Here is a 15,487-nt window from a genome sequence, read left to right as displayed (position 1 = left end):
TTCCTTCTTTGTCTTTCCATGTCTGAAAATTTTGCAAATAAACCCCTTAAGTTCCTTGAAAATTTTCTTCATTATTGATGATATGGATGCATGAATGCAACAATCATACTCAAGGATCAAGCAAAGCACACCAAACAAAGGTCATGGGATAGACATGTTATCCTTAATATCAATCATCCATTTTGGTGGATTATGGCTTACACCTTATCAACACCCAAGGTCCATTGATATTAAGGATACATGAACGGATCAACCATGAATCAAGGGTTTGTTGTAAGTCACGAGCATGGAGTTTAGGTTAAGAACCATCCAAGGGGAGTGTACTAGGGTTTAAACCTGCCAAACATGTTCTACACGAGGTTCCCATAGTCATCATCCCATCTTTCGGATATTATTGGAGAAACGACTACTCGTATTCCAACAATATTCTCAAGAGAGACTCTTATGAGTGTAGTATCGCGTAACAATCTTATCAAATCTTACATTTGAACGACTTTCGCACTACATCCTAAGAATAGGCCAAGATGGGCTTGGTAAACTAAGGTCCTTGGCTTCTAAGGTCTATATTGGAAAGAGTAATGTCTAACCACAACTTACTTGTGTGACATTATTGATCCCAACATGACCTCCACCAAGTGAATGGACTTGCAAGTCAACTTGCTAAGGAATAACTCCACACAAGTCAACAAGACTACGTCATTCTCCTATCCTAAGTGCACTCGAGTCCGGGTATAGAACTCATCTCACAAAGATCACCAAGCATACAAGGAATTAATATCAAGCAAATCAATCATTACATACAATACAGTAATCCCAAATTGCACAAAAAATATGTCACAAGACAACACAATACAACAAGCATGAAAAGTTGGCAAAACCCACTAGGCACATATCCCCAGCAGAGTCGCCACTTTTCTGTAGCGGGGTATTCATTACCATTAGAGATATTGACTAAATCCAAGGTAAATCATACAAGTCGAGTCACCATCGCACTTCTATTTATCCAAAGGAATGGTTAGAAAGCGAGCAAAAACCTAAAAGTTTTAACAAAAACTAGTAAAAGAGAAACAAAGATCTGGGTAAGGGGGTTGGTTATGCAATGGGAAGGTGTTAGGCACCCAAAACATCCTAGGTACTCCTAGGGAGCCCTTTTCATACTTGTTGCAAAGGTTGTTGTTTTTTGTGAAAATTTGTTTGTGCAAACATGATTGAAGAGATGAGAGGAGAATATACAAGTTATTTACATTTTGTGTTTAGATGGATAAACCCATTGCCTACGTACCATCTTATAAAAAGATTAGGATCAAAACCTCGTAGTTCGGGGTAAAAATCTCAAAACAAGTTGGTGAATTGATTGGTCCAAAAGCCTTAAGGTCTTTTGTTATCAAAGGGAGAAAACTCAACCAAGCCACAAATCCACCATGTGAGGATAGCTTCAACATGCTAGTGAGGGGTTAACCCTATAATAAGCATGGAAGACTCATTGTCCATCACTAAGGATATAGGTGAGTATTACATCTACCACAAAGATAACTCAAACCTAATAGCTAAAGGTTATGGAAAATTTGATTAAGAAGGTGGCCATTGGAACCGCAAAAAGACATTTGAATGGGTTATATTTACCAATTAGAAGTATATACAAAAATGGTCAAAGTTGACTTACAAGTTCAATTCAAAATAAGTGTTATGAAAAGAGAGTTTGAAAATCAAAAGCATAAGGCTTAGGTTTCTAATGTTTAAAAAACAATGGTTAAATGTTTGCACAAAGAGTTTTGGCTTGGGTTAGAGTGAGAGAAGAAGAAGAAGGGCTAAGTCCTAAGTAAAACAAAAAGAGAAGGGATGAAGAATCAAAACCACACAAGGAGTTCCTCTCTTGAGATCATATTGATGATCCAAGTAGCTCCCATCCTTTGGAATAAGCAACCACAAAGCATAAGCAATCAAATAAGTCTCTTAAGAGATCCTCAATGTATCTTGTATCTTCCACTTGGATGAACATGGCAATGGTCCTCCAATTAAGCTCAAATGGAAACTCTAGCACAAAAGCACGCACATACAAAGTTCCATGGAGTAAAACAAGAATTGACAAGAGTGAGTTTAGAGATTTGGGTCTTCTAATCCATCTTCATCATTAAGATCCTTTTACTCCAATTTTGCATAAGGAAGGTCCTAGAATCTAAGTCCAATTCTCCATTTCTTTGCATAGGGAAAGTCCTAGAAACTAAGTCCATTTCTTTGCATTTGGTCCACAACAATCAAAATAAAACACAAGCACAATAATATATACACAATTATGTGCTCAAGTGAGCAAAAGGCAAATGGCATTAACATAAACATGTGCTCAAGTGAGCAAAGAGAAAAGCAAATGGATAATATGTGCAAGAATAGTAAATTTCATAAAGTAAATTGCATAAAGTAAATGTTAATTGTCAATAGTTAGTGTTAGTGGTTAGTGTGCCATAAGGAAAATTTAGCGCTATGTTAAGCAATCGTAATTGGACTTATGTAGAAGTCACAACTATCTGAGGTCGGTCAATAATAATATAGGTAACAACACAAGTTAGAAGTCTTGATTAGAGAACCAAGTTCTAACAACTTGCCATGCCAAAAAGAAAATGAGAATTGATCTTGTATTGGTTTAAGCCTTTTTGCATAATTTAGGAAACAACCTATCCTTAATGCAAAGCCATTCACTTGACAAATTGATCAAGATGAATTAGATTTGAACCAAGGTAGGTTAAGTCTCCCTAATCAATGCCAACTTATCAACCTTCAACTCATTGATCAAAAGGAAAAAAGAAGAAGAAGAAGGAGAAGATGGATAAGAGAAATGGAAATGGCAAAATTAAAGTGCATTAAATGAAATACAATATACCAATCCTCATATGTTGACCAATAACATTGAAAGTCAAGGTCAAACAATCCAAAACAGAAGTGAGATGAAGATTGGGAGTCAAGAAATGAATAAACTATTTTTGGCATTTTTTAATATTTAAAATTAAACTTGAATTAAAATAATGGAAATGTCAAACTTCAAAATTACTTCAAATCAACCTTGAAAGGTCCAAGTAATTTATCCCAAGTTCAACAAGGTCAAACAAAGTTTGACAAAAAATTTCAGCATTTTTAAAAGTCAGAAACTATTTTTAATCAATAAAAAATGAATAAAAATAACCTAATTGAACTAAAATCTCAAATAAACCTCAAATAAATTTGAAAATTGATGAGAATATTTTTCATAGATCCATCATTATTCAAATAGGTTAGGAAAATATTTTTGTATTTTTTTGAATATCAAAACTATTTAAAATGAATTAAAAATAACCAGAAAAGAGAAAATTCACAAAAAATATCAAATGACAAAATAAAAAATATTAAAAATCAGAAATAGAAACTAGAAATTATTTGGAGACTAATGCAATTGGTCCCATAATTTTTGGATTAAAAATGAAAGAGATATTGATTTTTGAAATAAAAAGGAATTTAAGAAAATAAAAACAGAAATTAGAAATTGGAAAAAACGAGAGCCCTTGGATCTGAGCTCATTAATTGAGCTGGAAGATCCAAGGATCCAGAGGCGCGCGCTCATGGTAATCCACGGTCAATGCAATCACATGGAAAAGAATAAAAAGTCATAACAAGCAATGGTTAGGATTCGATCTGGGAAACACATCCAATGGCCAGAATCCAAACAGGCAACAGGCGGCCACCGGAGCCACCTTCTTCTCCGGTGAGCCTCCAGATTTCGGTCAATTTTGAAGGTTTTCAAACCTTAATGAAAATGCACGATCCTTATACCAAAATGAAGCTGGGGTGATGTACATCACCCCTGTAACCTTGAATCACACTCAAGATTCCTATAAATGGAGAAATCTGAGGTGGAAGATTCAAGTATGCAAAATGCAGATCAAGGAAAAGCAAAATTGAAGCTACCACTAGCTTGCCTCTCAAGTGAGGACTTCAAAAAGCATTTTGGCCAAACAAATAGATCACAGAAATGAGAGATTCGAAGAAAATACCAGTTGAAGAGTAAGCTTGATTTCTGGAGAATTGGACTTGATTCTTTGCTTGCTTTTCCAAAACAGAAGATCAGTGAGATGAATGATGAAGGTTTAGAAGCTCTAGATCCAAGGATTCAACCAGATGTAGTTGAATTTTGGATCTGAAAAAATTCGAGAGAAATGAACTAGCTTCTTTAGTGATGGCTATGGAGAAAATTCTGCAGCATTTCAGGTTGAATCAGGTGTGTGAAATGAATGGAATGAGGTCTCTATTTATAGAGGAAGTGGCAAGGAGAATGTGATCAATCTGTGTGCATGGCATGTGGAGCTTCATTGCATGGGCTTGCATGATCATGCACAAGGCCCAAAAACAATGCCAAATGAATTCTGAGCATCAGCCAAATAAAATTGGACGTGTGACTTGCAAAGCAATTGCTTATGTACCAAGATTTCAAGTGAATTCCTCATTTGTACCTAAACATTCATCTCTTCGAACGTCCCAATGAAAAAATCCAAACATGATCATGTGAGTAATGGTTGGAAAGGTCTTGATGTAAGGAACAATTGTTATGTTGGGCAAAAATCCATTTGAAGTGTGGAAATTTATAAAATTTGAGTTTAAAGTGCAAGGTGCATGACATGTCAAGGCAAGGTTTCTAAAATTAGCCAATTTTCAAGCCCCTCTGTTTTAATGGTGCAAGCCTCAAATGGAAAAACCTCCAACATAAAAGTTGTATATCTTTTTAAGACAATCAAAATGGACTTATATTTTGCATCATTTGGATTTTTGATGAAAGAGTTATGGGCAATTGAAGTTGGACTTTTTTGCCTTTTAATGCATTTGGTCAAAAAGGACCTATAATGTCTTGCATTATCACATGTATCTCCGTTGATATTTTGAAATTTTATTCAACATAACATTTGAAGTAGACATCTTAATATTTCCAATGCATTTGATCCCACTTCAAAATCATAAAAAATGAATGAGTTATGTCCTTGGGAAGTTGACCCAAAATTAGGGTTTCAGTCAAAATGACCTATAATGTATTGGAATGACAGATGGCCTTCCAAGCTTCAAATCAATTTTTGATGAACATGAAAGTTGTGCATATTGTCCCTAAGAACATTTTTTTCTTTTGGAACCATCTCCATTTGACCAACACATAAAAAGTTAGGTCTCAGTGCATTTCAAAATAGTCAGATGAATTGACTGATCAACTTCTCAAGTCCATGACTCATATCTTGAGGAATTGATGATTAAGGACACTCAAATAAGTTCAAATATGCATTAAATGAAGAGTTAAAGGACTTCCCTTGATTGTATTTGATCATGGGCTGAGGTTGCTTCAGGAGCAAGGCATTGTGGTGCATAGATGAATTAGGGTTTCCTTGAAGAACAAGACCTCAAACCCTTTGACTTGCTTTGATCAAAATGATGCATTGAGGTACTAGGGAGGCATATTTGATGAATGAGAGCTTTGGGAACCATTACCATGCTTGCTTTCATCTCCTCTTGACCATGTCTTTGTACCAATGATCTCCTTGAAGCTTTTGACCTTGTGATTGCTCAAGCTACAAACAAAAGATGTTAGTGACATATTTTTGTGCTTTTGGTTAGTAAACAAAAATGAGAAAAGCAAATGATATACAATTCAAGCATGCTTGGTGATCTCAAACCACCTCACAGGAGGTCCCACCCAAAGGCAAAGGGAACCAAGATGCTAATGATTCTTGAGGCAATGCAAAATGCAATGTTATGATGCCATGAGGGATCTTAGGGACAAAATTGGGGTCGTACAAACATGATCTACAGGTTTTTATCCTTAGTTCACTCCTTTGGGATGGTTCTTACCCAGACTCCATGCTCGTGACTTACAACAAACCCTTGATTCTTGGTTGATCCAATCAAGTCTTGTCAATATCAATGGAACTTGGGTGTTGATAAGGTGAAAACCATAATCCATCAAAATGGATGATTGATCTTGACAATGACTTGATTCATCCCTTGACCTTTGTTTGCCTTGTGTGTGATCCCTTATTTGTGATTATTGCATTCATGCATTCATGCGCATCATAACATTCATCACACAAAAATTTCAAGGAACTGAGGTATTATTTGCAAATATTTTCAGACCATGGTTTGTGGACGAAGGAACACTAAGAAGTACAGTTTCAGATATCCCGACTTGAAAGAGTTAAGGAAGCTAGCATCTTTTGTATTAGATCCCTTGGACTTCAAACAACGTCATGGGAAGCTTTTGTCTATCTTGTCTGCTGATGTGGTTGAAGGAATTCTGAGTGTATTGGTATAGTTCTATGACCCTTTCTACCGTTGCTTCACTTTCCCAAATTATCAGCTTGTGCCTACGTTATAGGAGTATACCCATCTCTTGGGAATACTTGTTTCTAACAAGGTTCCATTTAGTGGATTGGAAGAGATTCCCAGATCCCATCTTATTGTTGAAGCTCTTCACTTGAAGAAGTCTGAGATAGAGGCTCATTGGGTGAAGAAAGGAGGATTTTTTGGGTTTCCATCTGATTTTCTCATCAAGGAATGTACTCCCTTTGCTCAAGCCGGTAGTGTGGACGCTTTTGAAGCTATCTTTGTGTTGCTCATTTATGGATTAGCTTTGTTCCCTAACATCAACGGTTTTTTTGATGTTAACGCCATTAGAATTTTCTTGATTGGGAATCCTATGCCTACATTGTTGGGTGATATGTATTTCTCTTTGCATCTAAGGAATTCTAAAGGTGGTGGGAATATTGTCTATTGCATTCCTCTTCTGTACAAGTGGTTTATTTTGCACTTGCCTCAGACATCTGCTTTTGTGGAGAACAAACAATGTCTAAGGTGGTCTCAGAGACTTATGTCTCTCACTAATGATGATATAGTTTGGCATGATCCGTCCTTAAGCAGTGTGGAGATTATTGATAGTTGTGGTGAATTCTCTAATGTGCCTCTCATTGGCGCACAAGGAGGACTTAACTACAACCCTGCTTTGGCTCGTCGATAACTTGGGTTCCCCTTGAGAGACAAACCTAATAACATGTTGTTAGAAGGTTTTTTCTATCAAGAGGGTAAAGATCCAAAACATTTGAAGTAGAAGATTGTGCATGCTTGGCATAATGTGCATAGGAAAGGAAGATCCGAGCTCGGCCCGCGCAATTGTGTAGCTTTGGAAGCTTACACTCTTTGGGTGAAGAAGAGAGCTATGGAGTTGAAGATGCCTTATCCTTGTGAGAGACCTATGTCTATGGTTGTGGTTGAGCCATTAACTCTCCCTAACCAAGATGTAGAGGAGTTGGAAGACGCGCTCGCTAAGATGAAGCAAGAGAAGGATATGTGGGAAGATCGTTTACGTGCTTTGAGCAAGAAGCATGAGGAGTTGCAGTTGGAGTCTAAGGACAAAGATGCACTAATTGAGCTACTTGAAGACCGAGTGACGAAGAGACAGAGAGAGTCGGAGGTTTCATCTTCTAGCATGCCTCAGCCTTCCGTTGCTTGGAAGAAGATTGTTGATCAGCTTGTCCTCGAGAAAACTCAGATGAAGACTTCTTTTGAGACCGAGATCCGTCGCATTCGAAGGAAGTACGCGCCTTCAGCCAGATCTTCTGACATTGTTGTTAGGGATCCTTAGGATGACTAGTCTCCTTTTCTCTTGTATCTTTTTGTTTTGGTTTCTAAAATTGTACTCAGTGTAATCCTTCCAATTTATATAAATAAAAAGAGATTTTTGGTCATATCAAATTGTTGCAATTACTATTTAAATATTTGCAAATGATATAGTAAGTTCCTTGGAAATAAAAATCAAGCATTGCATTTCATGCATCATTTGCATAAGCAGGTTTTTGCCAGGTGTCTGATTCGTATTTCTTCCGTGCTTTAGCCAAGCTGACTCACCGGTACAATACCCGAGCCAATCATCTGAAAATTATGGAACATCTAGAGCAAGAGAACAGAGAGCTGAAGGACGAGATCTCCCGTCTGACTGCCATGATGGAGTCAGTTCTTGCTGCTCAGAATCAAGCTTCTCCAACGCCTGCAACTCCTCCCGCAAGGACTGTTACTTTAGAAGTGGTTACCTCTACCATGCCTGCTGCTACCGCCCACTTTGCGCCAAACCTGCATGCCGGATTCCCGTGGGGAATGCTGCCCAACTTTGTGCCAGAAGGCTTTGCGCCTACCTTTGCTTCCATGCCGACATCTACACAAGTCATGTCCGTGCCACCTCCAGTTGTGCACAATTTAACTCGCGTAGAGGATACCATCTATCATTCCGAGCTGTCTGAGGGTCCGGATGTGTATGAGAAGATGGATGAGATGAAAGATCAGTTTCTTGAGTTGCGCAAGGAATTGAAGAAGCTGAGAGGTAAAGATCTGTTTGGGAAGAGTGTTGCCGAGTTATGTTTGGTGCCCAATGTCAAAATCCCGGTGAAGTTCGAAGTGCCTGACTTTGAAAAGTATAAGGGGGACTCTTGTCCGCTTAGTCATCTTGTGATGTATGCCCGCAAGATGTCAACTCAGACAGACAATGATCAATTGCTTATTCACTACTTCTAGGATAGCCTGACTGGTGCTGCACTCCGTTGGTATATGGGGTTGGATAGTGCAAGCATTCACACTTTCAACAACTTGGGAGAGGCTTTTGTGAAGCAATACAAGTATAATGTGGACATGGCGCCGGATAGAGACCAGTCAAGGTCTATGTCTCAGAAGGACAAAGAGACAATTAAAGAATACGCGCAAAGATGGAGGGAGTTGGTTGCCCATATCACTCCTCCTTTGGAGGAGAAAGAGATGACAAAGATCTTCTTGAAAACCCTGAGTTCATTTTATTATGAACGAATGATCACTAGTGCCGCTAGTGATTTTACCAAAATGGTAAACATGGGGATGAAACTTGAGGAAGGAGTCCGTGAAGGACGTTTGTTAAGAGATGAGGTGTCAACGAGCAAGAGGTATGGTAGTAATTTTAGAAAGAAGAAGGACAGTGAGACAAATGCAATTTCCAGTGGGAGGCAGAGGAGGCCTCAGATCAGAAGAAATACACCACCCCGTCAACATCATCATCATCAAGTGTCATCAATAATTCCAATATTTTCTAATCAACAAGAAACACCAATTCAACAACAACAACATCAACGTCAGCAACAAAAACCGCAACAACGAATGAACACCTACAATAACCACAATACCAATAACAATCATCATCAGTAGAACTTTGAGAGGAAGAAGGTCTCTTTTGACCCGATTCCTGTGTCATATGCAAAGTTGTATCCCTAGCTAGTTCTCAAGAACTTAATTCAACCGAGGAACCCACCGCAAATCCCAGAACCACTTCCCTGGTGGTATAAACCTGAGCTTCGTTGTGCTTTTCACCAAGGAGCACCCGGAAATGATATTGAAAACTGCTATCCATTGAAGTATGAGGTTCAAAGGCTTATGAAGAGTGGTATGGTGTCCTTTGAGGACCGCGCGCCAAATGCGAAAGCAAACCCTTTGCCCGCTCATGGGAACTCTTCAGTGAATATGGTGGACGGTTGTCCTGGAGAATTCAAAGTTTTTGACGTCCGGTTTATCCGAAGATCTTTGGTGCAGATGCACAAGGATATCTGTTTGGTGAGTGACTGTGAACATGACCATGATGGTTGTGTTGTTTGTAGTGTGAACCCAAGAGGGTGTGGTGAAAAGGGACATCCAGCGTTTGATGGATGAAGGCATGATTCAAATTGTTCAAACTTGTCACGTAGATGACGGCGTCAATGTCATAGTGCTCGTTTTCAAGCAACAGGAGCGGTTGGTAATTCAGTATGATAGCAACAACAATAAGAATGTCAGTCAAAGATCAGTATCGCCGTTGGTAATACGGTTAGCGGGCCCAGTCCCATATTCATCTGATAAGGCTGTACTGTACCAGTACAATGCTACAATGATAAAGAATGGTCAAGAGGTCCTGTTACATGCGACTAGTTCAGTAGTGAGCATTGTTGATGTAACGAAGGTGACACGCAATGGTCGAGTGTTTGGGCCGGTGGTCCCAGAAAGTAAAGAGGAAACGATTGCTGGTAAGAAAGCGGAGGTGCCTAATATAGATCCAGTTGGTTGTTCAAAGGATAAGTCTGGTGAATCCAACAACTTGAAAGCCAATGATGATGATGAGGTACTCCGATTAATAAAAAGGAGTGAATTTAATGTGGTTGAGCAGCTGCTCCAGACTCCCTCGAAAATCTCAGTGTTGTCTCTGCTTTTGAATTCCGAAGCACACGGAGAAGCACTATAGAGAGTTCTTGAACAAGCATATGTAGATCAAGATGTTACTGTGGATCAGTTTGATCACATTGTGGCTAACATTGTAACACCCCAACTAAAGAAAAAAAAATTATTTAATTAAGTTGATAATATATTTATTAATTTAATTAAATAAATTGGATTATTATTATTATTATTATTTTGGAATAATAATATTTGGAAAATATATAAGTGGGAATAAAGAAAAGGTTTTCATTTGTTGGAAAAGGTTTTCACGTGAAATTCTGAGAAGCTGCAGAGAAGAGGAAAAAGGGCAAAGAGCCGAAAAGCACGGTCGAAGAACGGAAAAGCTAAAGCTTAGAGAATTGCCGGATTATCTCAGGTAAGGGGGGTTTATCGTCGGTTAATGGGTATTATAGATTAACATGTCATGGGTAGTGATAAGCTGTTGATTTAACCCTAATTGGGACTGCATATGCTGAAATTGACGTTGGATAAACCGTGTTAAAAACTGCAAATTGAATTGATAGTTGTGTGAGTCGTAATTGTTAGACTATAGTACGGATCACAATTAAAAACTGGATTCGGCACTACTAAATTAAAGACAAATTAGGTTTTCTTAGAAAGGGTTTTAGATGCGGAAGCGGCCGGAAAACCCGATCTGCGTGCAGCTGACGGAACTTGGAATAACTCAGAAAAATCTGAGTCTGCGCGCGAGCGGTCGACCATAAGGTCGGCGTGCGCTGACCCGTGGGGCATGCGCCGACTGCATGCGTCGACGCAAGACATTTTGGCGCCGACCCGTGAGCTAAGCGTCGACCCCATGCGTCGACGCAAGGGGTCTTTGCGCCGACTCCCTCCAGTTGAGCAGAGTCTTTGCGCCGACCCGCGAGCTTTGGGCTGACCCCTATGGTCGACTCAAAGACTTCAAATCCTGTTCGTATACGTGCAGTGTGGAAAAATAGCTGATTTTTATGCTGTAAATGCAATTGGTAGCTGGCCTATCATAATTAATTGTGATGAATGAATTTATTAGGTTTATGGTTGTGAAATGCTGATGCAATAATGTTGAAAAGTTGATTTTTAAGTTGCTTTGTTGAAATTATTAAGTTGTAGGCTGATGAGCCAACGTTGATCCTAAGTTGCTTTGTTGAGAATTACTGAGTTGTAGGCTGAAGAGCCAACGTCGATTTTGAGTTGTTTTGTTGAAAAGCTGTTATGTGGCTGTTGTTATTATGTTGTTGAACTTTCAAGTCGTACATGACATATACATTCATATGCATTAAGTCGGGGCTTTTGCTCACACCACGTTGGCCTGGATTGGCAAAAATATGGGGCTTTTGCTCACACCACGTTGGCCTGGATTGGCAAAATTTTAAGTTGAAAGTTGAAGGCTTATGCCTTGATGCCCACTAAACTGGCAATGATTTTAAGTTGGGAGTTTTACTCCAAATGGTACCACATGCATGAAGAGTCGAGTCTCATCGAGTTGCATTTTATGTTGTTATTGAGTTGCCTTTACGTTGTGGTTGAATATGATAATTGAGTTGACTGTGCCGTTGCCTAATGCATGATATAATTAGGGTGATTAACGTGTAGAATTACTTAACATAACATGATAAATTATAATATTTGTTATATCGATTGAGGAACTCACCCTTACAGCTATATTTTTCAGGTAACGAGCAGTGAGTCGAATAGAAGCTAGTGCTTGAAGTCTAGTGTGGTTAGAGGGTCATGCTCTGATAGATGTAACATCGGGACGGGATGTTTGAATTGTTGAATAAATGTTAATTTTGATGAATTACAGATGTTGAAATATTTTATCCGCTGCGTATTGTTAAAGAAGTTTTATGCTGAATAAAATTGAGCATGACTGATTTTATGTTGACTTTTGTGAAGAAGTTGTTATGTGACACCCTTGAGATGCATGATTACTCTGATATGTATGATTTAATTGTTGTTGTTTTATTATTAAACATTTGGGGTATTTTAGAAGGGTGTTACAAACATCACTTCATGCAATAATTTGAGCTTATGTGACGAAGAACTCCCTGAGGAGGGAAGAAATCATAATTTGGCTTTGCATATTTTAATGAACTGTAAGGAAGATGCTTTGTCAAATGTGCTTGTTGACACCAGTTCGTCACTCAATGTGCTTCCAAAGTCAACTTTGTCAAAGCTATCTTACCAAGGAGCGCCCATGAGGTATAGTGGGGTAATTGTCAAAGCCTTCGATGGCTCGCGCAAAACAGTAATTGGTGAAGTGGACCTTCCAGTCAAGATAGGTCCGAGTGATTTTCAGATTACTTTTCAAGTAATAGATATTCACCCGGCCTACAACTGTTTATTGGGAAGGCCATGGATTCATGAGGTAGGGGTTGTTACCTGCACTCTGCACCAGAAGCTCAAATTTGTCAAGAATGGCAAGCTTGTGATTGTTGGAGGAGAGAAAGTGTTGTTGGTTAGCCATCTGTCATCTTTCTCGTATGTTGAAGCTGAGGATGAGGTTGGAACTCCATTCCAAGCCTGATCTATTACTGCTGAGAAGAGAGTTGGGGCACCTATGTCCTCGCTGAAAGATGCTCAGAAGATTGTTGAAGAAGGTACTATTGATCAGTGGGGGAGCATGGTAGAGGTCTCCGACAACAAAGGAAGAACCGGTTTGGGGTTCCAGAAAGGCTCATCAACCATTAGATCTGAAGATATACAACTTAGCTTCCGTAGCGGAGGGTTCATTCATGGCAATGAATAACACTTAGCTGATGTGCTAGAGGATAGCGAAGAGGAAGACTGCACCAACTTTGTAACGCATGGAAGGACATGCAACAATTGGACTGCTGTTGATATTCCTATTATTTTGCATCAATCTAAGTAATTGCTTTTATATTTTAAAATCCTTCTCATATGCCTAAGGGAGAAGTGAACATTGTTTGGGAATTTTAAATTGATCATCAATAAAATTAATTCTATTCATCCACATCTTTGATGTTTTGTTTTTACTTTTTGCTTTATTCTGAAAATGGTAATCACAAAAAACATAAATAAACAATATAATTGTCCATCTGCATAATATTTGGTCACAAATTCACTTCTCTAAAATCAAAATATCAAATCATTATGCAGGTTGGTTCCTAACCCCATTGAATACAAAGATCCTTCTCCTTCTCCAAATTTTGAATTCCCTGTGTTTGAGGCCGAGGAGGAAAGTGATGTGGAAGTGAGTGATGAATTGTCTCATTTTCTTGAGCAAGATAAAAAGATTATTCAGCCATTTGAAGAGCAGATTGAGCTAGTCAACTTGGGTTCTGAGGATGATGTGAAGGAAGTCAAGATTAGGTCTCGATTGTGTCCAGATGCTAAGAAGGGGTTGATTGATCTTCTTCGAGAATATTCAGATGTGTTTGCTTGGTCCTATCAAGACATGCCTGGGTTGGATTTTGAGATTGTGGAGCATAGATTGCCGTTGAAGCCAGAATGCCCGCCAGTCAAGCAGAAGTTGAGAAGAACGCATCCTGATATGGCTGTGAAAATCAAAGAGGAAGTTCAGAAGTAGATTTAAGCCGGTTTCCTTGTGACCGCTGAGTATCCGCAATGGGTGCCAATATTGTGCCAGTGCCAAAGAAAGATGGAAAAGTCCGCATGTGTGTCGATTATAGATATTTGAATAAAGCCAGTCCGAAAGATGATTTCCCTCTGCCACACATTGATATGTTGGTATATAATACTGCTAAATACAAAGTCTTTTCATTTATGGAGGGATTTTCCGGATATAATCAGATCAAGATGGCACTCGAAGATATGGAGAAAACCACATTCATTACACCCTGGGGAACATTCTGTTATAGAGTGATGCGTTTCGGTCTAAAGAATGCTGGTGCAACTTACAGAGAGCAATGACTACTCTTTTTCATGATATGATGTATAAAGAGTTAGAAGTATATGTCGATGACATGATTGATAAATCAATTGATGAAGAGGAACATGTTGAGCATTTGTTGAAGCTATTCCAGCGGTTGAGGAAGTATAAACTCCGCTTGAATCTCAATCAGTGTACTTTTGGTGTTCGTTCTGGTAAGTTGTTGGCCTTTATTGTCAGTGAGAAGGGTATTGAAGTTGATCCTGCCAAGGTCAAAGCAATACAAGAGATGCATGCGCCCAAAACTGAGAAGCGAGTCAGAGATTTTCTCGACCGCTTGAATTATATTTCCAGATTCATTTCCCACATGACTGCCACATGTGCGCCTATATTCAAGCTTCTTCGGAAAGAATTTGATAGTATCAAGGAGTATCTGATTGAACCTCCGATTTTGTCTCCACCTGTTGAAGGAAGACCATTGATCATATATTTGACTGTCCTAGAGGATAGTATGGGTTGTATTCTTGGTCAGCAAGATGAGACTGGAAAGAAAGAATTTGTGATCTACTACCTCAGTAAGAAGTTCACCGATTGTGAGACTCGATATTCAATGCTTGAGAAGACTTGTTGCGCATTGGCTTGGGCTGCTAAGCATCTGCGTCAGTATATGTTGAATCATACCACTTGGTTGATATCCAAAATGGATCCAATCAAGTATATATTTGAGAAGCCTGCTTTAACTGGGAGAATTGCCCGGTGGCAGATATTGTTATCCGAGTATGATATCAAATACTGATCTCAGAAAGCAATCAAAGGTAGTATCTTGGCTGACCATTTGGCTCACCAACCAATTGAAGATTACCAGTCAGTGTAGTATGATTTTCCTGATGAAGAGATTTTGTACTTGAAAATGAAAGACTGTGATGAACCATTGCTTGAAGAAGGGCCAGAGCCTGGTTCCCATTTGGGGCATGGTATTTGATGGAGCTGTTAATCAGTATGGTAATGGCATTGGGGAAGTGATTATTACTCCTCAAGGCACGCATCTACCATTTACAGCTAGATTGACTTTCAAGTGTACAAACAACATGGCAGAATATGAGGCTTGCATTATGGGGCTTGAAGAGGTCATGAATCTCAGAATCAAGTATTTGGATGTCTTCGGTGATTCGGCTTTGGTTGTGAATCAGATCAAAGGAGAATGGGAGACAAATCAACCCGATTTAATACCATATAAAGATTATGCAAGGAGGGTTTCAACTTTCTTTACAAAGGTTGAGTTTCATCATATCCCTCGAGATGAGAACCGGATGGAAGATGCTCTTACAACATTGGCATCAATGATTGTAGTGAAGTATTGGAATGAAGTTCCCAATT

The sequence above is a fragment of the Lathyrus oleraceus genome, chromosome 3, assembly GCF_024323335.1.
Source record: "Lathyrus oleraceus cultivar Zhongwan6 chromosome 3, CAAS_Psat_ZW6_1.0, whole genome shotgun sequence".
Classification (NCBI taxonomy): Eukaryota; Viridiplantae; Streptophyta; class Magnoliopsida; order Fabales; family Fabaceae; genus Lathyrus; species Lathyrus oleraceus.
This window is presented reverse-complemented; position numbering follows the sequence as displayed.